Here is a 23289-nt window from a genome sequence, read left to right on the forward strand (position 1 = left end):
GATCATGACCTGAGCCGAAGGCAGACACTTAATCGACCAAGCCACCCAGGCGCCCCTCAGTTTTAATTTCTAATGCAATAAATATCAATAAATAGAATTTATATAACAAAAAATATTTGGGGTCCTCAATAATTTTCAAGAGTGTAAAGGGGTTCTAAGACCAAAATCTGAAAACTGCTGCTTTAGGTGGTCAGAAAAGTTAGGAGCCACGCAAAGACAAATAGATTCAACCAGAAAGCTTTAGAGGTATTCTTTTCTAATCCCCTTATTTTAGAGCTTCAGAAACTGATTCTAGAAATTTAGGTACCCTGCCCAACATCACAACAGCTAAGGAAGGGAAGAGCTGAATTAGAAGCGAGATATTAAGACTCCTAGATTCTCTTTAATAGGTCATAAACATGGCATATGAAAAATGTGCCACAAAGGGTACTATAAATATTAATTAACACTGGTCAAGTGCTTATATTAGCACCTGACACCCAGCGGGTGTTCAATAAATAGTAGTAGTACTGATGACAGAGGACCAAACCTCTGCTTAAATACCTTTAGAGACTGGCAGCCTCCACCACCTGGACAACATGTTGTACTTTTTGACCATTTTAAATTTACTTCTTCCCTTACTGAAGTTGAAATTCTCCCTCCTTGAATTTCTACCCAGTATGGCCTCTCTGGTTGCTACACAAATGAAATTTAATCCTAATGCTATGTAGCTTATTTTTTCAAGCACAACCACCCCGATTTCATTAAATCATTCCTGATACGGCATGACTTGAACTCCCTCACCATCCTAAGAGCTCCAACTGACTACTCCACTCAAAGTTTAACACTCAAAGCTGAACAGTCTTCCACATGTGGTCTCAGCACAATTTAGGTCTCCGGTTTTCCTTCCTCTGGATACTGTTGGTCTATTAATGTAAATGGTCTTTCTAATTTTACGGAGCTCCCTGTTCTATTGTATATAGTGTTAAAAAAAACATGCAACTTGCTTTCTGAGATGTCTTGGCTCTATTCTCCCCAACTTTCATTTGGCACTTCTCTTTCCTTTGTCCCTATTCCATGCAATTTTGATTCCATTCCCACAGTTTCTCCTTAAGGGTGAGGAGGCCTTACTTTGAAAGACAGCCCTGACAGCCTGGTAGGTCAGTTCTGAGAGTTCACAGGGGTTAAACTACCCTTGCCCTTATAGTCCTGAGAGCCCACGGCACTCAGCACTCGTTCATTGTTGGAGTAGGCAAAAGACCTACTAGTTTCATCTGTTAACTGGCCAGCTGGCTTTTCCAGTTAACTATTTGAGGGGGTCTCCCGTTGCCAAGTCTGATCCCCGTTGTTTCCCTTTTGCTTTTTCCTACTAATACACTGATTGATATATTCAGGTCTTGTAGCTATTGGTGTTTTGCCCTTACCCAGTTGTATTTCAGGGTTCAGGAAATACAATGTCATGGGTAAATGTTGCCCACAGGTTCTTTGTTTTGTTTGGTACTTTATCTACTTATACATAAATTCAGAAAGACATAAAAACTGGATTGCTGTCTTCTTCCCAGATTTTTCTGTTTTAAATTAACTTAAAGCTTTAAGCTAACGTTTTAAGCAGCTATCTCATAAAACAGGAAGTAATATTTAAAAGTTTTGAATAATATAACAATGCTACTATTACACAGAGATAATTTTTGATAAAGGAAACTAGAGTTCTTTATGCATACAAAGATACTTTTTAAACTTTCTGAATGTCAAATGTTGAAAATCTAAGTCTACTGTTAACAGCAAATTTAACAATATAAAGGGTAGTGCTTTCCAAAGAGAAAATTTCTGTTAATTACGCGGGTATTATCATTATTTGGCCCTGGTAACCCAGCATGAAGGTTAGATCCTTTCCTCTGCTATGAAAGGGAGTAATTACTTAAAGGGACTGCCAGTGGTCCAGAATGTTAAATTAAGAGCAAACAGAGATCATCCTGGGAATAATATATTACTATCACAATTTTTTTTTTTCCTGAAAAGGTTTCTGCTTTTCCCTCTTTCTGGAAAGACTGCTTCACTGGGTATGGATATATGACTGATAGTTTTCTTTCAGCAAACTGAAGATATTATTCCACTGTCTTTTGGCTGCCACTGTTGCTATCAAAATTCAGCCAAATGCCAAACTGCTGTTCCTTTTTTTAAGGAAACTGTCTTTTCTCTGTACTTGTTTTTAAAATATTTTCTTCATCCTGACTGTTCTATGTGTTCTACACTATGATGCGTCTAGATGTGAATTCATTTTAATTTCTCCTGTTTGAGATTCATTAAGTTCCCTGGATGAGCTTCAATGGTTCTAGAAAATTCATAGCCATTATCTCTTGAAATATTTATTCTCCATTCTTTTTATCATCTCTTTTTGAAACTCCAATTAAATGTGCTAGACTTTTACATTCTGTTTTCCACTTCTCAACCTTTCTTTTTTTTTATTCATCTACTTGCCTCTCAAGCTGCATTCTTCCTTGGAACTTTATCTGTAGAATTCTCTGAGCCTCAGGTTAAATTTACATTGCTCCGGAGAAAACTCAGGTTTTTTCAGCTAGTTGAAACACCACCACCTCTGATTACCACTTGAAGTTCACTGCTTGAGGATTTCAGAGCTACACAGAGCTCTATGTGACAAGCTACTTATGGTTACAAATTCAGGAGGTGGGGGGAGGATTCTGCCTCTCCTTTACCCAAAACTAAAACTGAGACTGAAAGGTCCCTCACTGTACATTTTTGTGTGGTAGGTTTATTTTCTGTTCATCCTTACAGAACCTTTTGGGCTCCCACTTTATATGTGGGTCTCATATTAGATACCCATCTTATGTGGTCTTCTAATTTGCCTCTTTGTCTCCAGCACTTAAGGCAGCCCTTAAATTAGAAGCCCAAGGCCTCTACCTTTTGAAAAACACCCAGAGCAAAAACTGGCTTTAGCCCATTCTTAGCTCACAGGGTCTCTTGTTTTAGCCACTGTGGATGTCTTTCTTGTCATGTAAGCACTATGGCTGAATCAGTAAATTTATCTACCTATCTATATCTTTACTTTTTCTGGCATTTTGGTTGCTTCATTTGAGACAGTTTTCACAGTACGTATTTGGTATTCCACATTACTGCCAGGAACAAAAGTCATAATTAATTCCTTGCAGGGAGACCTTGCATGATTTTACAAAGAATATAATATTTAAAGTGAGTACTAAAGTACTATTAGGTGGCACTCTAAAAGTAGCTAATTAAAGAAATAAAGACATGTGAGATGTGTGGTTTTGCTGGGCTTAAAACTGAATTGTAGGGTACAAAATTACTAGAAATGAAAGCGATGGACTAGAAGATGAGGCTCAAGACACACAGGATCCAACTCTTGAGAACTCTGTATGCCATGATAAGGGAGATGAATGTGAGACTGGCAGTCACCAAAGGGCTATAAGCAGAGAGCTGATACGGTCATATCTATGCATCAAAAAGATTATTCTGACAGAAATGAAAGAGAGCAATTGGAAGAGACAAAGCAGAGCCTTGCTATTCAAAATCTGGTCTTCCACCAGCAGTGTACTGTCATCACCTGCAAGCTTGTTAGAAATACAAAATCTCATGCCCCACTCCAGATCTACCTAATTAGAATCTACATTTTTAACAAGAACCCTAGCGATACATCTGGGAAGTCAACTGATGTCAAAACAATGATCTGCAAAGCCAGTGAACATTAGCTTTATTTTAAATTTCAAGAAAAAAGTCTTAATTATTCTGAAGTACATGACATTTATTTGATGTTCAATGTTGCTTTATTTGCCTAATAACAAGCTATTGACATCATAGATCCTTAATAGGTTTAAATTTGTTAGGTTTACATTTGAGGTTTTGATACTACAGACTTACGATATGTAGTGATTATTTAGTTGTGACATAAATTTGAACCCATTAACATGTTGCTGTCTAAGAACAAAACATTTAGCGAACAGCGGTAGACTATTCAGAATCAAAGTAGCTTTTTATTTTTCCACTCATAGTTACACACGTGGTAACTCTCTAGGAGGATTAAAAAAAAAAGTAGAGGGGTTGGGGAGAACCCTTCTGTTTAGTAAAAGAAATAAAAAGGTCTAAGAACCTGATGCTTTTAATTAAAAATTATCATAAGAAATGGAGAGAGTTCTAAGCTATAAAGCTATTCTGCATTTTGGATGTTTAACGTCTCTAGCTACATTCCTATTTAATGTCAAGTACATAATATATTTGAACCATTTTATTAAATTTAATAAATATTATACTAGTTAAAATTTTAGAAGAATGCTTTTTTTAAAAAGTCTTATTCTCAAAGTAAGTTGCATTAAAATCACTGGGTTTGGGGGGGGGCCTTAAATGAAGAAACTTGAGACCTCGTCTAGAGCCACTGAATCCCAATCTGCATTTTTAATAAGCAGCTTCCAAGTAATTCTGTGAGCATACAAGTTGTTTTTTTTCCTTCATTTATTGACCTTTTATTTGAATAGAAAACTTATACTAAAAAGTGCCAGCACCAGATCAAAAAATAGAACATTCTGATAACCCTTGAACCCCTCTAGTGACTCTAGAAACTAGCCCTCTATTCTAGAAATTAGAATATACAATGGGGAAAGGACACTCTGTTCACTTAAATGGTGCTGGGAAAACTGAACAGCCATATGACAAAGAATGAAACTAGAACCCTATCTTACATCATACACAAAAATCAATTCAAAATGGATTAAAGACTTAAATGTAGATCTGAAACCATAAAACTCCTAGAAGAAAACAGAGGGTAAGCTCCCTGATACAGGTCTTGACAATGATTTTTTTGGATTTGACACCAAAAGCAAAGGCAACAAAATAAAAAACAAGTGGGACAGCAACAAACTGAAAAGCTTCTGCACAGGAAAGGAAATCATCAACAAAGGAAAAGCAACTTATGAAATGAGAGAAAATATTTGCAAATTATATAAATCTGATAAGGAGTTATAATATCTAAAATATATGAAGAAGTCCTACAACGCAATAGCAAAAAAATAATCTGGTTAGAATATGGGAAGAGTAATGGAACTTCAAAAGAAGACAAATGGCCAACAAGTACGTGAAAAGGTGCTCTATTCATGATCATCAGGGCAATGCAAATCACAACCACAATGAGGTATCACCTCACACCTGTTAGAATGGCTATCATCAAAAGACAAGTGACAACAAGTATTGGGGAGGATGTGGAAAAAGGGAACCATTGTGCACTGTTGGTAGAAATGCAAACTGGCACAGCCACTATGGAAAACAGTATGGAGGTTCCTCAAAATATTAAAAATAGAATTACTCTATGACTCAGCAATCCCACTTATGGGTATATAACCAAAGGAAATGAAAACAGGATATCAAAAAGATATGTGCACTCCCATATTCACTGCAGCATTATTCACAATAGCCAAGATATAAAAACAACTTAGTGTCCATCAATGGATGAACACACACTTGCATGTGCAGGCACACGTATATGTAAGCACGCACACACACACACGTACAATGGAATATTATTCAGCCATGAGAAAAAGAGGAAATCCTGCCATTTGCAAACAACATGGATGGATCTTGAGGGCATTATGCTAACTGAAATAAGCCAGAGAAAGACAAATACTGCATGGTATCTCTTATATGTGAAAACTTAAAAAGGAAAAAAAAAAAGTCAAATTCATAGAAACAGAGCAGAAAAGTGGTTGCCAGTGGCTAGGGGTGGGAGAAATAGGGAGAAGTTGGTATAAGCTTTCAGCTATTAGATTAATAATGTCTGAGGACTCAATGTAGAACATGATGACTATAGCTGATAACATTATTATATAATTTAAATTTGCTAAAAGAGTAGAACTTAAATGTTCTCAGACACATACAAAAGAAGTATGTGGGGTTATGAATGTGTTAATTATCTTTCACAATGTATACATATGTAAAATCACCACAATGTACACTTTAAATATCCTATAATTTTATATGTCGATTACACCTTAATAAAGCTGAAAGCTTTAAAAAAAAAAAAAAAACACATTCTGATACCCCAGAACCCCCTATAGTGACTACTTCTAGAAACTAGCTCTTCACCCACAAAGGTAACCACCATAACATCATGGATCAATTTTGCCTGCTTTTGAACTCTATATAAATGAAATAATGAGTTTATACTCTGAATCTGTTTGGAGGTTTGTTTGCTCAGCATTGTGTCTTTAAAATTTGTTTACATTGTTTATCTGTAATTGATTCATTTTCATTCTCATTCCTGTATAGTTTCTATTGTATAAAAATACCAAGAGTAAAAATACCATTTATATGCTCTACCTCTGATGGACATTTGTATACCACCATATTTGTATGTGAACCATAATGCTATTATACATTAGTTAGAAAAATCGGGGCACCTGGGTGGCTCAGTTGGTTAAATGTATGCTTTCAGCTAAGGTCAGGATCCTGGGGTCCTGGGATCAAGCGCCACATCGGGCTCCTTGCTCAGCGGGAAGTCTGCTTCTCCCTCTCCCTCTGCCCCTCCTCCCCAGCCGGGCGCTCTCTCTCTCTAATAAATAAATAAAATCTGAAAAAAGAAAGAAGGAAGGAAGGAAGGAAGGATCTGTACTCTTGATATATTTGGCAAGTTTTTGTTTTTCCAATCTAAAATTTCAAAAATTACCATTGCTTAATTACCACTGACAATTTATAGGGTTTCAGCTTTCAAATACAGTTCTGAAAGTTCGATTAGAGTATACTGGAGTAATAGAGCATTACTACCTTTCCTAAATGAACTATAGCACTAAGAAATCAAGTAACAAGGGGAAGCATTTCTTTATAAAACTATTTGTTAGTAATGAAAAAGAAACAAGAGAATCAGAACACCATTATTTTGCAACTGTCAGTAAATGAATGGATGGAAGCACCAAATATCAGTAGCTGCTAACATCACAAGAGGAGGGATGCCAGACGCTAGGTGACTTCTAATGAAGTAACATACTACCCACTAGACAGAGGGGTCAAACCAAGTCTAATAAAGCCTCTAGATCCAGCTGCCAGCTTGAGGAAATAAAAAGGACAGATGAATGTGCTGAACTGCACTATATGTATATAATCAGTCAAATCTAGACTATGAAAACAGGTCAAACAGGGGCGCCTGGGTGGCTCAGTCGGTTAAGCGTCTGCCTTCGGCTCAGGTCATGATCCCAGGGTCCTGGGATCGAGCCCCGCATCGGGCTCCCTGCTCCGCGGGAAGCCTGCTTCTCCCTCTCCCACTCCCCCTACTTGTGTTCCCTCTCTCACTGCGTCTCTCTCTGTCAAATAAATAAATAAAATCTTTAAAAAAATAAAAGAAAAAAAAAAAGAAAACAGGTCAAACAAATTTTAAGAGAAAGAAAGGTATGGAAAATAAATCTGTAGATAAAGGACTTAAAAGAAATAGTAACTGTTTTTAAAATGGTCAAGACTAAACAATAGTATCTAGGGAGACACATTTGGGTGACAGAATTACAAACACAAGGAAATGATTACTGATAAGAGTAATTTAGAGGAAGGGAGTTCCTTAAAGAAGGGAATATGACTGCCTCAGGGCACAAAGAGAAGCATCTGGCATAGCTGGCAAACTTCTATGCGTTGAGAGCTGTGTGGTAGTTACAAAAATGTATTATCTTAATACACTAAAGTTTATGTTTATTTTATAGAGTTTTCTATATCTATATTTTACGATCTTAAAAGTTGAGATTATAGATAAATATATAGATAAAATTTGCTAATCTAATAAGAACTCCCCTACAGAATAATCAGGAATGGGCCGGTGTCACCTGGATTATTTCCAACAATCATTTTCATTCCAAACTGTCACAGTAAGTATGATCTCAAAATAAAGCAGAAGGAGATACAGAATTTGACAAAGTATCTTCAAATGCCTAATGCCTGTCTGGATGATTCTAATAGAAACTATTCAGGACAATATTCAGACTCATTGGTCCTGCTGCAACAAAACAGCTGCCAAATTTCACAAATTCAACAAATTTGGGACTGGAACACATAGTTTGAAGCCAATTAATTTACTTTAAGACACCTCTTCACTCCAATATTCCACAAGCAGTGTGCAAAACAGTAATTCACTGGTGCAGTTGAGCAACAAGCCACAGCTGCCAGATCACTTGGCTTTTCTGGATTTCTTCTAATGCCAAAGAGGCCATAAAAATTCAAACTATAAGGTGCTAGGATATCACTTTTACTATGTAAATATAAGACTTTAATTTCTCTTTAAAAATTAAGTATGTGTGTGTGAAAAAATACTAAGCCATAATCACCTTATTTCTTAAAAAGTCACCTCAATTTCAATCAATAATTTGAGGAAATTTTTGGTGTCTCATTTTAGAGTTACAAAGTCCAATCACATTTTTCCGAAATTTGAACCTCCTGATTACATTAAAACATAGTTATATAGACATTCTTTTGAGGTATATGCTCTACTTTTTCCTACCATTCTAAACAAAGTTTAATCAAGAAATTACAATGAATTACCAACTATATGCTAAGCAATGAAGCAGATACATGACATGTACAAAAACAACAATCATACCCTTAAGAAAGCTTGAAGACTAGTTGGATATAAGTTAGTACTTCGTATTATCAAAAAATTACTTGATTTTGTGTTATGCTCTGGATACATAAAAGTTCCAAGAAGGAAGAAGTCTTATGTAACCAGAAACAGAACACAGCTCTGCACATGAAAGACAATAAATACTAATGGAAGGAACAAATGAATGAACAAAAAGAAGTGGTGCAGAATTTAAGTAGGGCCCTCAACAACTATCAACACAAAATTTGTTCCCTGACAAAAGAAGAGTCCTAAAATCTGAATACGCACCTACAATATTTCATAGATTCTAACAGGCACACATTTTCTTCATATTTTAGCTTCTCAGAAATTGATGGCATGCCATCATTTAAATAGCAGTATTTTTTTCTTTTCTAGTAGTTAAAATAATTATGTACCTACCCCAAGCTTCTCAGATTTGATCAAACATATCTACTAAGCAGAAATATGGCCTAGTATATAAAATGATTCCAAAAGTAATCACTTACTACATGCAAATTTGGATATCCAATCTCAATATTTGTAAGTAACAGTTCAAAAACTTAATGGAAGCCAGACACCTTGCAATGTCAAATCCTGAGTTCTGATTCTTAAAATTTCAAAACATAAAAGAACATAATTACAACCACTACAAACTCATACAACACATCTTCCATAAAATCCCATGCACAGTCTCTAACATTACTGCAAAACTTAGTGTGAGGTAAAAAAACAGCAGGTAATATATATAAATCTCAGTTACAGAAATTCTGAAGGTAGTCCTTCTTTCTTACACAAAGAGGTAGCAAGTTGGGAACAAGAAAATAATCTGTTGCTATATTTTTATCTATAAGTAGGTGGATAATAAGCACCGAAAAATTAGAAATTTTACTGAAAAACAAATAGAAAGGGGTTAATTTTGTATTAACCAAGTTAATTTCATATTCATTTATAAGCTACGCTAAAGAAAAACTAATTTCATCAACATAAGGCAGGAGTATAAGACAAGCAACCTGGTATATTTTATTTTGACTGGAGGAGACGCCATATTTTTTTATAAAATAAACAATGAATCTGCCAATGCCTAAGTATTCTCACTTAGCTGGGGAAACGTTTTATCAACTGCTAGAAAAGTGCCAACTGGCAAGAATTAAACTGCTGACACAACCTTAAGCACAGCACCCTTCACTTGAAAGCAGCGCGACTCTAATCAGAGCAAAAACTTACTATCGAGCAAAGAGCTTCCCTACCAATGTTTTATCATCACTATATCAATATCTGAGTAGAAAAGAATATGAACAAGTGAAACATATTCATCAATTAAGGTAAGAATAAACCTTAAATCAGGAGAAGCTGCATGTGTGTGTGTACCCATGAGTATGTGTATATATCTTTATAGCTCTATTTCTGAACCTATAAATGGGTTTTGTTTCGCTTTTGCTTTTCTCCATATAAAACTAAAGATTAGAATTACGGTTTTCAGTGAATCTGACTTTTGCTACATACAGAGGTAACCTTGGGCAAGTCACTTAATCTTGCAGTCTCAAGTTTCATTACTAAAAAAGGAAGTAACATTTGTTGAGTATCAGCTATTGCCAATCACTGCACTCGATGTTTTATATATATTTCTTAATCTTCAAAAGAATCTTACCAGGTAATTAGTATTAGTCTCACATAACCCAAACTCAGTCCCCTAAATGTGACTCAACCACAAGTCCGCTTCACTCCAAAGTTTCCTTTCTTTACCACATGGTAATGATAATGCCTAAATTAATACCTAAACTATTCAGAATATAGAATAACAAACTATAGAAATGATCCCTGAAAGAATATAGAATAATTCTGACAAAAAGATAACATAATCTACATGGCCTATTTTAAAACAAAAAGCTATACAAGTGTAAGGGACAAACAGTACTCTACTGCTAAAGCCATTCCATCACATTACTCCCTTCCCTACGTGGCAGAAATGCTTTGCACTTACTAATAGCACAGGGAAAAAAAATAAAAACATGAATGTGCACAAGTACAAATTCAATACATGAAGCATTAATGACAAAACAATGGGACTAGAGACTATAGTCTACTTTTCTACAGAACGCATTTCTGTAGCGGAAATTCATTCATTTGTTCTTCATTAGTGGATGAGGTCAGTATAATGTGAAAGTCACATTGGCCCACAAAGAATTTTCTCCAACACAGTAATGTTTTAGAGTCATTAGGGATGAGCTTTCTCACAGAGAGAGCTTTAGCAATATATGATGACCTTAAGAGAAAAAAACCCACAAACCTAAAACTAAAACTCCTGTAGAAGAGGGCAAGTGGAGACTGGTTAATGGCTTCAAGAACTGCAAGGCTTTCCACAAATCTAAGAGTACAGATACAGAAGCCATGAAAGTATTCCCCCCCCCTTTTTTTTCCTTAAAAAAAAGGGGGGGGCAGTAAAGAGGACTGATAAAAAAAAAGTCTACATCCTGGGTCAGAATTTTAATTTTGACCATTTATCTTAAGTGAAATTGAATGCTCTCATGGACCTGTATCTCAAAGGAGAAGGCATAAATTCTAGGACTCAGAATTAAGTAACTGACATCAGGTAAATCTTCAGCTGTATTATTTTTTATCAGAATTGTTACCAGTTTTGTTAGTACACAGATTACAAAGTTGCATAGGTTTCTGAGAGGCTTGTCTCTATTTTTAGGGTCTAATTTTGCGGAAGTCTAGTTTTTTTCCAGAGGTACATATATTGCTTTATAACAGAACTGCCTGTATTATGGTATTTAAAGAATCCCAGTTTCACCACTTGCTTTATTTAGACCAAGCCTAACTTCAGCATTTGCTGTTATGGGATAAAACCAATTTGCACTGACAGGTTACACTTTATTGCTACTAAACAGTTTAAGAATTACTTTGTCAGACCAAAATATTGCCCATTTTTATTTCTGCTTTAAATAACACTAATAAAGGGTTGGAGTTAAATATCTGCAATGAATACAAATTAGTAATAACATTTTAAAATACTCAAAGGTAGAAGACCTCAAAAATTATGCTAAATTAAATTAAAATTCTAGTACATACTATGTATTAAAAATAATATTTTGAGTCAGTTTTTTCAATTTTATAATAATGTCACAAGGAGGATGACATTCATTACAATAATAATACAGGTTTTTCCCTTAGGAGTGATCTTTTCAGTTTACAGCACAACACACACATTTAAATTATTTTCTTTATGAAACTGTCAAAGTATTAAGGAGAAAACAATATATGCCCACCTTGTTGATCAAAGAGAACATTTTTTTTAATTTTTTTAAGATTTTATTTATTTATTTGAGAGAGAGAATGAGAATGAAAGAGAGCACATGAGAGGGGGAGGGTCAGAGGGAGAAGCAGACTCCCTGCCGAGCAGGGAGCCCAACGCGGGACTCGATCCTGGGACTCCAGGATCATGACCTGAGCCGAAGGCAGTTGCTTAACCAACTGAGCCACCCAGGCGCCCCAAAGAGAACATTTCTTTACTAAGTTGAACAACAACAAAAACTGACGTTAGCATTTAAATATCTGTCTGCAACATGTGTCTAAAACATTTCTAACAATTTAAGAATGCCAAATCCTAACCAAAATTTAATTCTGGTAATAAGTTATTAAAAATCAAAAGCTCTTAAATTTTGTTACCTGACGTTTTGTTTTACATTAAGAATATTTTTAAAATTTTATTTTAATTCCAGTGTAGTTAACATACAGTGTTACATTAATTTCAGGTATACAATATAGTGATTCAACAATTCCATAGATTGCTCAGTGGTCAACAAGATAAGCATACTCTTAATCCCCTTCACCTATTTCACCCATCCCCCCACCTACCTCCCCTCTGGTAACTACCAGTTTGTTCTCTATAGTTAAAAGAGTCTGGTTTTTTGTCTGTCCCTTTTATTTTGTTCATTTGTTTTGTTTCTTAAATTCTACATATGAACGAAATCACATAATATTTGTCTTTCTCTGACTTATTTCACTTAGCAGTATACCCTCTAGATCATACCATGTTGTTGCAAATAGCAAGATTGCATTCTTTTTTGCAGCTGAGTAATATTCCATTGTATAAATATATCACTTTTTTTTAAGATTTTATTTATTTATTTGACACAGAGAGAGAGAGAGAGATCACAAGTAGGCAGACAGGCAGGCAGAGGGAGAGGGAGAAGCAGGCTCCCTGCTGAGCACAGAGCCCAAAGTGGGGCTCCATCCCAGGACACTGGGATCATGACCTGAGCCGAAGGCAGACGTTTAACCGACTGAGCCACCCAGGCCCCCCTATACCACATCTTCTTTATCCATTCATTGATCAATAGACACTTGGTACATTAGGAATTTCAATGTACTTTTTATGATGCTCTGAAATAGATGCATCCTGAAGGATCAAATCACTTAAATTAGAAAGAGGAGAACATGCTTACCACTTTAAAAATGGGAGGAAAAGGTATACGAGTTAGTGGAAAGGGGAAGAAAATGGTATCTTGAACAGAACAAGTATACCAATCTGGTAAACCAATGTAATCTAAGCATCCCCCACCACCACCCTAAATCATATCCTATCTACTTTATACTAAATGTCAGTTGGACCTTGACCATTCATACCACCTTCTAGTCTTTCTGCCATTTCATATTTATTGCTGTAACACTCTGAATCAAATTATGGCTCAGGGATTATCAAAAGGTCAATAATTGCTCTAAGTTTAGATGATTTGCTTTCAAAAACTTTCACTATGGAACATATTCCTCTATGCAAAGTTTTTAAGATATAAGTAGCAAAATTATCTTTCCTACTCAAAAAAAAAAAAAAACAAGAACATTTTCCACTGTGATCAAAAAGAAGTATCAAAACTAAACTGTCCTACATAAAATAAAATGTTTACTAAACAACTAGAATTTATACTGCTAAATGAGCATTTTACTATGCTTACTGAGAACACTGAAGCTTTCAGAGCTGTGCTCTTGTCAATTTTCAACATCTCATACCCAATGGTTTTGTTCCTTTGCCCCTTTCTTCTCTTCTGACTCTGAAGAAAAAAAAGTGATCGCTATCATTTTCAAGACTAATACAACCAGTCCTTCTGATCTTGTATACCCCTACACTTCCTCCAGAAACTTGCTCATCCCCCTCCAGCTTAAAGGTTCAATTTCTTTAATCTCATCCTTGCTTCCCCTTCCATGAACAATCACAGTATATGCATTAAGTTTTTGGGTGCAAAACAATGTATAAGTGAAGCCTTATAAATAGGAAGGGAGTCACTTCAACTATATAGATTTGAAAAAAAAATAAAATTCAGTTTTCTTTTCAATTCACTCTTCAATAGCTCTAGTCATAGAATGAAAATAGAGGAAACAAAAGTCAGTATCATAAAATATGTAATGAGCAAAGGTAATGATTTCTCACCTTTATTTCTCAATAACCTAGGATGTCTTTGATATGCCAAACTGTATCTAAAAACTATCCCAGATATTATTCTAAATGAATTTTAAAAGGCACTCTTGGGGCACCTGGGTGGCTCAATTAGTTGAGCATCAGACTCTTGATTTTGGTTCAGGTCATGGTCTCAAGGTTGTGAGGTCAGGCCCTGTGTAGGACTCCAAAGCTCAGTGGGCAGTGTGCTTGGGATTCTTTTGCCCCTCCAGCCCCCACCCAGTGTGCAAATGCACAAGCGCACTCTCAGCTCTCTCTCTCTCAAATAAATAAATCTTTTTTTAAAAAGGCACTCTTTAGAAGATGGACTGCTATGACTTTCAACAACTAGTCAACTCCAAAATTTAGGAATTAACTTCCTTCCTATATAGAGACATAGGCATAATAGGTTGCAAACCTCTTCCTATGTTTAGTTTTTCATTTAGAAATTAAACTAATCTGTTTCATTTTTTTATTGAGAGAGGGAGAGTGCATGCCCACATGGCAGGGGAGAGGGGTAGAGGAAGAGGGAGAGGGAGAGAATCTTAAGCAGGCTCAACTCCCAGCAGAGAGCCCAACACGGGCTCCATTTCATGACCCTGAGATCATAACCTGAGCCAAAATAAAGAGTCCTATGCTTAACCAACTGAGCCACCCAGGCAACGCTAAACTAATCTGTTTCTTAAACATTATCTTCAAAAGGTTAACACTATGATTTTTATTTACTATTAATCTCAGGGTAAAGAATAAGATTTTCTTCCTACATACTATAATCTCAATCAGAATTCTGAGACTTTTCCTCCAAAGTCTGTGACTGTATATGTTTATAACTTAAATATACTGGTAAAAAAAAAAAAAAAAAATATATATATATATATATATATATATATATATATATATAAAATTAAGAAACTTATAAATGTGGAAGCATGAAAGAAACAGGATATATTTGTCACGTAACTTTTCTATCACTTTCTTCTTCCAGCTTGAAATAACTTATTTTCTTGATTATTCCCACAAAATCTAAGTCATGTCCAATCCTATCCCTAGATACAAAAAGATATCACTTATTATATGTAAATTATAACTGTTACATTAATCTAACAGCATCCTGATCCACTGACAATGCTCCATTACAGACTACTTTCTATAAACCCCTTACAGAGGCCAGACCATAACTACTCATGTCAATTTGTACATGATAAACATGTAGTTCTGATTTAAAGAGACAGGACAAATTTTACTATAAAGCCCAGAGTAATGATTTTAACTGGCAAAGAACATGGGGATAATTTCTAGGAAATTCAGGAATAAAATCTATGGCCTTTTTGACCCAATTCACTTTTACAACCCCTTTCTCCTTTGATGCATTCCCTTTGCAATTCCTACTTTTCTTTTTTGGGCTCTTCCATTGCCTAATTCATATTGCAGTTTAGTAACTATGAAACTCTCCTTCTCTCAGGCCTTACCCTCTTTTTGCTAAAATACTACTGCTTTTAGGTTTCTGACTTCTCCTTTCTCATTCTACATACTCTCTTCAAGCTACTGTATGTACTCTCATTGTTTCAACTGCCACCTGTAGTGATGATTCTCCAACTTCAATGAAATTAAAGAACACTTACGGGGGGGGGAAGTGCTTATTAATATTAATACTCACATTCCCAGGACCTATGATAAGAATAAAATCTGTGGCTCCTTCTAAATTCACTTCTTCTAAGGTAGGTTCCCAAGTACCTCTTACCACTACCCTCAAGCAGAATTAATTAACAATTTTATGCTCCAACAGCTTCTATTCCATACCTATGTTCTGAAATACCTTATTAAACTCTTGTTGTCTGCCTTTCCCATTAGGACTATAAACTCCCAGAAGGCAATTTTGGGCTTTTCCTTCTTAGGATTTCCAGTGATTTGCACAAGAAACTAGCTATTAGCAGGCTATCAGTAAATGTCAGAAATCATACATGTACTATCCAGATGAGAGGATAAAAAGTGACTGAATAAAAACAATAAATAATTATTCATTATCTATTTTGCTCCACTCTTTGACAGTCTGAATTATACTACAGTTTTCCTTGTTTCCCATTTATGAACACATACATACATTTCAGATGGACCTGGATAATATCAAAGATAAGAACAAGGGTTTTGAAGTAAGAATTACTGAAGTAAAAACCCAGATCTGCCTGCTACTTACTTAATATGATTTCAGGTAAGCATATAACGGTCTCAATTCTAAAATGGAGCTTATACTTAATGAACAGGTTTTAGGTAAGAATTAAAAGAGATAACAAACATAAACCATCCAATATTTGTCATTTGCTGATAATCAAAACATGGCAGATATTATTCTTATTAAGCCATACATAATCTTAAAAGCAAACCACTGGGGCGCCTAGGTGGTGGAGTCAGTTAAGCGTCTGACTCTTGGTTTCGACTCAGGTTGTGATCTCAGGGTTGTGAGATCGAGCCCTGCATTGGGCTCCACGCTCAGGGTGCAGTCTGCTTGGAACACACTCTCTCTCTCCCTCAAATAAATAAATAAATCTTAAAAAACACTGATAACACTTTCGATACTTCCTTTCCTCCTATTCACTCAACACATTGAAAAAAGCTTTCATGTACACCACTCCAGTGATACTTATATCAATGATTAATTTGTTGTTAATCCACCATTTAACACTTCAATATATATGAAATTTAGATACATCCTTTACCAAATCTCAAATGATATGAACATCATTATGTTCATGTTACCAGTGTTCACAGAAGGTTGTTTTTCTTTTCTTTGCCTGGGGGTGGGAGGGTGGTGGGGGGGCTGGTGTAACAAACTTCTTACTTATTACCTATTGAATAAAAGATTACAAACACTAGCTTTTAAGTTATATTACAGTCTTCCATAGTTAATGTTTTAAGTATCTGAATTCAGAATAAAATGCAGAATGATATTGGTAATATTTACATCTTTCAAGAAACACTAAGGGCAAGTATTTAAGTACATGAGAAGGAAAAGCTCTCTTCACATGATGGTTTGAATACCATATATAATGGCAACTTTATGCTCCATTCCTTCTATAGCAAATTATTAACATTATTTAATCACTGTAAATGTTTTTGGGTATGACTGAAAGAAAAGGTATCTCTATCATGGCAAGAACATAAACATGGTTAAAGAACATAAACTAGGATAGAATAGAGAACTCAGTGTTTTTAATATGTTATGTTCTGTACAAAACACTTTACATACTAGATAGTGAGGTAGAGGAATTGGTGAGAAAGGGAGAGGGGAGATCATTTTCTTTCCTATGCAAAGCCCCAAGCCAAACTTTAAAGTAGGCAAAGTCATGGGTACCTGAGTCTCACTGTTCTTTCTGCAATAGCAGTTCTATTCTGCTTTAAGCTTTAGTCCTACCCTTCTATATTTGTAATGAAGTATTTGTTTAAAAGGTATAGAAGAAAGATGAAAACAATTACTAAAATGCAATCACTGAAAGTTCATAATCTTGGATGTTAAGTTTTTCATTTGCTATATTCTTAAACAGTACTTTAAAATAGCTAACTATATGTTTTCATCAATATCCTTTAAAATTGGTTCAACTCAGACTTCCGAAAACGTCGTTACACCTATGAAACCACTAAAAGAGCAGAATACCAAAAAAGGATACAAAACAACTCTAACACAACTCACTAGTACAAGAATTTACCATAATACCATAATACTGTAATTACAGCTAGAGTTTGAAACTGAGAACATTTACAAACATTAAGAATATTGTTTCATTTAGATGACACAGGATAGTTTACATAAATCCTATATTTTAGAGATGCTCTCATGATCAATACCAGAGTATGTTGATACATATGGTGATGCTGAGGTAGGCATAGGGAGCAGAGAGTTTACATTTCCTTATACTCAAGGCTACTAGTACCAATGAACTTTTTATGAATTGATGAATGAAATAGCATATAATCTCTAAAATTTCATGGGGGGCACTCAAATTAACTATAAAATTACTGAGGCTACCCAAAACTTAAAGCAAAGAACATTTTTTTTAAAACTTACTATTCTAATTTTAAAAATAAGCACTGCTGCTTTAAGTGGCTAGCAGCCTCACATCAACTCCAGGCTGCAATCACAACATCCATTAGAGTGCTCCACAGCTCAGAGCAAGCAAGCAAGTGGTTGTCAGTGCAGCTAGTAAATCACCTGATCCTATTACAAAATCAATTACTGCAGAGCATTTCCATTGCTACACAATCTGATGATGACAAAATGATATTGGATAGCTACTGCAAGGTCAAGAAAACTGCTAAGAACATCTTTAATTGGTCTTTTATTTTTAATCATCTGGTCCTAGTTATAAGGCATCCATTTTAATTGTGTATTTTTATTTGAAATAAATCTATGTAGTTACCTTTGGTTGCCTGGGACATTCGATGGATAATCTCTGCAACTGGTCTGAGGTATGGCTACAAGAGAACAGATCGGAGCAGCAGGTCGAACGGCTCAACCTCTTCATTAAAGAAGAAATAATGCTGCAGCCACAGCCACACATTGAGACTTGTTCATTAGATGAGAACTTAACTTAAAAAATCAGAACTGGTAATGTCCCATATACACTCAAAATTGGCTAACTGCCTCATTCTGCAGCTCTCTGGCTGAAAGAAACACTGTTAAAAAAGAATAAAACATCAGCTTCCCTACAGAAGATACCCAGACACAAACTCATCGCCAAGAAAAAGTCAATATTAAAAACAGAAGTCTCCTGGCTACTCTTTAGAAATAAGGTAAGGTGCTTTAATATTTCAAACTGTTTTATATTAAAGCCCAAGTACTTAACAAAGGAGCACACTCGAGATATTATACCCCAAAATTATACTAACCACTCTTTCTGTCCTCCATCAGTTTAGATCTGTTTGCCTACTCCTTCAGCTCAGCCTATCCAACCTGTTCCCTCTGTAAATGCACACTATTTCAACAACCAACTGGAATGAGCCCCACCCCTCCCTGTCCCCACACACACTGTTCAAGAACTGCTCAATATCTGGAAAAGAACGGCTGCTGCATTGCTTTGAGAAACAACAGGGAGCAAATTACTGGACGGATTCTTTAACTTACCAATCAGAACCGCTGACCTTTTATGACTCCTCAATTCAAGAAGCCGGCCAAACACTCACAGTAAGAATAATCTACTGATTTTACTTCTATGCTAGAGATTTACAGAATTGCTTTTTACCTTATTATTCAATCTAAAATACCAAACGTAAGTGTATGTATTTTTTAAAACAAAATTTAGACAGTAGCTGAAAAAAACCTTTCAGTATTGCTGGGAGGGCAGGACGGTGGTTGATATGCAAAGTAAAAAATTGCCTCTGAATATTGTACTTAAACTTGAGAAATACAGAGCGGGGGGGAAAAATTCTACAGCAAAAATAGGGGTGTAGGTAGTGATGGAATAAATAAGCAAGATAACCCAAGGAGACCCCTGCTATCATAAATGTTAGAAGAGTTTTAATAAGAAAAGGGCATGTGGCTATAGATGGGTATGGACAATATGGGGGGTGGGTATCAAAAACCTGATGGTTTTGATATTCAATCTTCTCTCACTGGGTTATTTGCATCTCATTAAATAGATGCAAAACCCACAAACCACCCTGATAACATAAGCAATCGTATTAGATATGTCAGCCATACTACAGTATCTTTTATACTTAAGCATTATTTTTTGCCAATAATGTGTAAAGATAATTATTTAAACCATGTAATTATAATTCACATTATAATTTCCAGGATAAGAAAGGGTCACCTTAATACAAATACTTTATAGTCTTCCCAAATAATCATACTTCAAATAACGTAACTTAATGAACATTCATAGATCAATGATTATCAATCTGTTAGCACCTTTCTTGAGGACGATAGTCTAAAAACTAAATGTAATAAGAAACACCTTGAATGAAAATGTATATTTTTAAAACTTCCTGTTTTCTGTAGCATTGAAAGGTTCCTTATTTGTGTATGCCTCATGCTCAATTTCGTTCTTGATTTAAAGCTAAAAAGAGCCAGTATTGCATTGCCTCTTCCTTCACCTTGCACTGCCCTTTTGATATTCATGTTATACTTAAATCAATTTCCAAAATGTCTAAAAACAGACATGCATTTCACATTGAATTTTTTAAAAAATCTTTTGTAGATAAAGGCTATGGAAACAAACAAGCAAAATAATGCAGTAACCTTTTACTCGCCTGCTGGAGGTACTATCTGCTGCATAGAATTTTAAATCCTCATCTGCAGACGCAATTGAGCTGGTATTGCCAAGAACTCTGCTTTTCCTGTGCTGCTGCGATACAGCTATTCATCAAAAGAACACATTATGTGAAAAACGTTAAGTACTATCAGTTTAAGTTTCTTATATGATTTAACAAAAGAACTTCTAAAATCTAGCTAAAGCTCTGCTCTGTCACATTTTCAGATGCATGTCAGACACGTTGGGGAAAAAGGTCTTACTGCTGCTGATGTACTCCTCCTAGCAAATGTGTGAGACTGGGAAGCTAAGAGAGGTATGAACAAATTAAAACATCATCCTAAGATAAAAACAATGTACCAAGCATTAAAACGACATATAATTTACATTGTCAACAAATGGATAGCATGCCCAAAATAACTTGAGATTTTTATTAGCTTTATAATTAACAAAAGCCTGTAAGTAAATCACTGTGGCTAAGATTCTTACAGACAAGCATCAATAAAAATCCCTACCAAATGCATATTGCTATTAATGAGAGTAGGTTATTTTACTAGCTACTTAGCATTAATGTTATTTTTCTTAAAAAGCATTAAATAGAAGATCCGAAAGTGAAGCTTACTTATGAAGTGACTTGAGGTATAATGTTTCATCCCCCCACCAACACCCTCTGGATCTTATATCAGTTATAACTAAAATAGAATGTAAGCAATAAGGACTGTTCTCATTATCTATTATTTTTCCTTCCATGTCAGCTGATTTAATGTACTACTGATTCCTAGGTTGCATACAGATGGAGGAAGAAAGCAAATCAACAAAGATATATAAAGCTTTAAAAACTATCAGAAAGAGAAACATAACAGTATTTAGATAAAAACACTATTTTTAATTGTCTAGCTATAAATATAGGTATAAAAGGTGGTGGAAATATTAATACTTGCTCACTAATGACAATTAAGCATCATGATTGTTTTTAACAAACTAACTGAATTTTAAAGTATGCTTTCCCCCTTAACTGCAAGTAACTCTAAATACCAAAAGCTTTAAAGATTTTAACCTTTCTATTGAATTTCCACTTCTCTAAGAAATAAGGTGACCATTCTAATTACATGGTAGTCCAAAAGATATGAACTCCACAAATATAGCCCTGTAGGTCACGGCATCATTCCTTACTGCTCAAATTGTTATATATTAGTAAGCACAAGCTAACTTCAATAGTTCCCTTAAAGTAAAATGTATCAGACAGAAACTTACCAAACTGACACTACTACATTATTTAAAACTACTCCTTCATTTAATACAGTGTACTGCCACATATAGCGTCCCAGTGAGAAGTGATTCCAGCAGTTCTCAAAATATGGACCTTGGGGGTCCCTGAGCCTTTACATGAAGTCTGCGGGATCAAAATTATTTTCATAATACTAAGACGATATTTGTATTTTTCACTCTCAGTCTCTCATGAGTTTACACTGAACCTTTCCTCAGACCACATGGCATGTAGTACCATAACAGACTGAATGCAGAAGCAGATATAAGAATCCAACTGTCTTCCATTCAGCTAGACTTTATTTAAAGAAATAGAAATGTAAAACAATATCAGCTTTTTCATTAATTTTTTTGTTTCCAAAAAATTGTGATTTTCCCAAAAATAGGTTAATTGTGTGAACATGTAATTAGCTGTTATTTTTAAAGTGAATTTAATAAATGGTTTCAAAACTTCTCAGTTTTACTTTCTAACAGGGTAAATGCTGAGATATATAACCCAAATAAATCAAAGCTCTTTAAGAGCTTGATGTTTAAGAGTGTAAATGGGTACCAAGACTAGGAAAAAAATGAGAATTTGCTCACTAGAGTTTTTGCTTACATTTTTCCCTTATATCAAGGCTTACAGTTTTTGGTTATAAAAATGACTGCAGTAATTTTAAAAGCAGTGATTCTAAAAACATTCATTTTAGAAAAGCAAATATAAAATGTTTTGAATTTTCACAAATGTCACTTTTAATACTTAACTTTCAGTCATCTTAATTACTGGGTGTAATTATTACTGGCTGTGTTTCACAGTACTGTTAAAAACTATTTTTTTAAGTAGTAGATAACTGATAATAATGATGTCTATGCAACAAGATACTAAAATCTAGCTAGTAAACACATATACATTGAAAAAGAGACAAAATGAGTTGTTAGGAAAATGAAAATGTGAGATTATGTATTTTTAATATAAAAAGAAACCATAAGAAGCTTCTAAAATTCATCATGCCTGTAAAAAACCACTAGTTTTAAATATTTTTTTTCCTGAAAAGAAATATCTAAACTTGAAATAAAATACATCTCAAGAAGGGACTGCCATTCAGTAATAAAAAGATGATCATGGGGGAAAACCTCTCAAAACTGTATGAAAGACAGAGAAATTACAGTACAATAACTTAATTACTTTAGAGTAATTCCTATTGCTGAGAATAGTTGAATGTTTGATACAGTAAGGCTTTACAGTCAAACAGGGAAGAGAAGGCTTCTTATCTCCCCCCAAATTTTTGTGTGCTAGTCCACATTTGCCCCTGTAAATCCCACAGGGTTAATTTTGAAAGAGGTTCTCCTTGGTTTTGTCCTTGGCCAAACCCCATATCCTTATTAGCCTTCAAGAGCTCTGGTTCCCACTCACTCAATCATTCAATGATGTACTAAGCACCTACTATGTGCTAGACAGGTATAGGTAATGAAAATGAAGCAATGCAAAAAACAGATAAAAATCCTTCCTGCCTTCTTTGAACTTATAGTCCAGGTGGAGAAGACATGCAACAAGCAAAAATACCACAGCAGACAGTAGTAACTGCAAAGAAGAAGAGGGGAAGAAGAAGGAAGGATGAGGGGCACCTGGGTGGCTCAGTCGTTGGGCGTCTGCCTTCAGCTCGGGTCATGATCTCAGGGAGGATGAAATGTTCAAGGAAAGACTCATTCTCTGATTAGAAATACAAATTTTGGGGGGCGCCTGGGTGGCTCAGTCGGTTGGGTGGCTGCCTTTGGCTCAGGTCATGATCCCAGGG

General features: G+C 35.2%; 1 protein-coding gene and 1 long non-coding RNA gene across 8 annotated transcripts in view; one reads left to right on the forward strand and one right to left on the reverse strand.

Moving 5' to 3' along the window:
- FBXW7 (F-box and WD repeat domain containing 7) overlaps window positions 1–23289 on the reverse strand; it is a 221113-nt gene that overhangs the window by 109430 nt on the left and 88394 nt on the right. The gene's annotated exons all lie outside the window — the stretch shown is intronic.
- On the forward strand, window positions 19070–23157 carry LOC123848168 (uncharacterized). Of its 2 annotated transcripts, none has more exons than XR_010409588.1 (3): window positions 19070–19182; window positions 20198–20564; window positions 23023–23157. It is a non-coding gene; the product is annotated as an uncharacterized LOC123848168 (long non-coding RNA). The 2 variants fall into 2 exon arrangements; XR_006791691.3 differs by lacking the exon at window positions 23023–23157 and adding an exon at window positions 21031–21051.

This window comes from Mirounga angustirostris, unplaced genomic scaffold, assembly GCF_029215605.1.
Source record: "Mirounga angustirostris isolate CCGP_5_RB_7025 unplaced genomic scaffold, mMirAng1.0.hap1 SCAF_2, whole genome shotgun sequence".
NCBI classification, from domain to species: Eukaryota; Metazoa; Chordata; class Mammalia; order Carnivora; family Phocidae; genus Mirounga; species Mirounga angustirostris.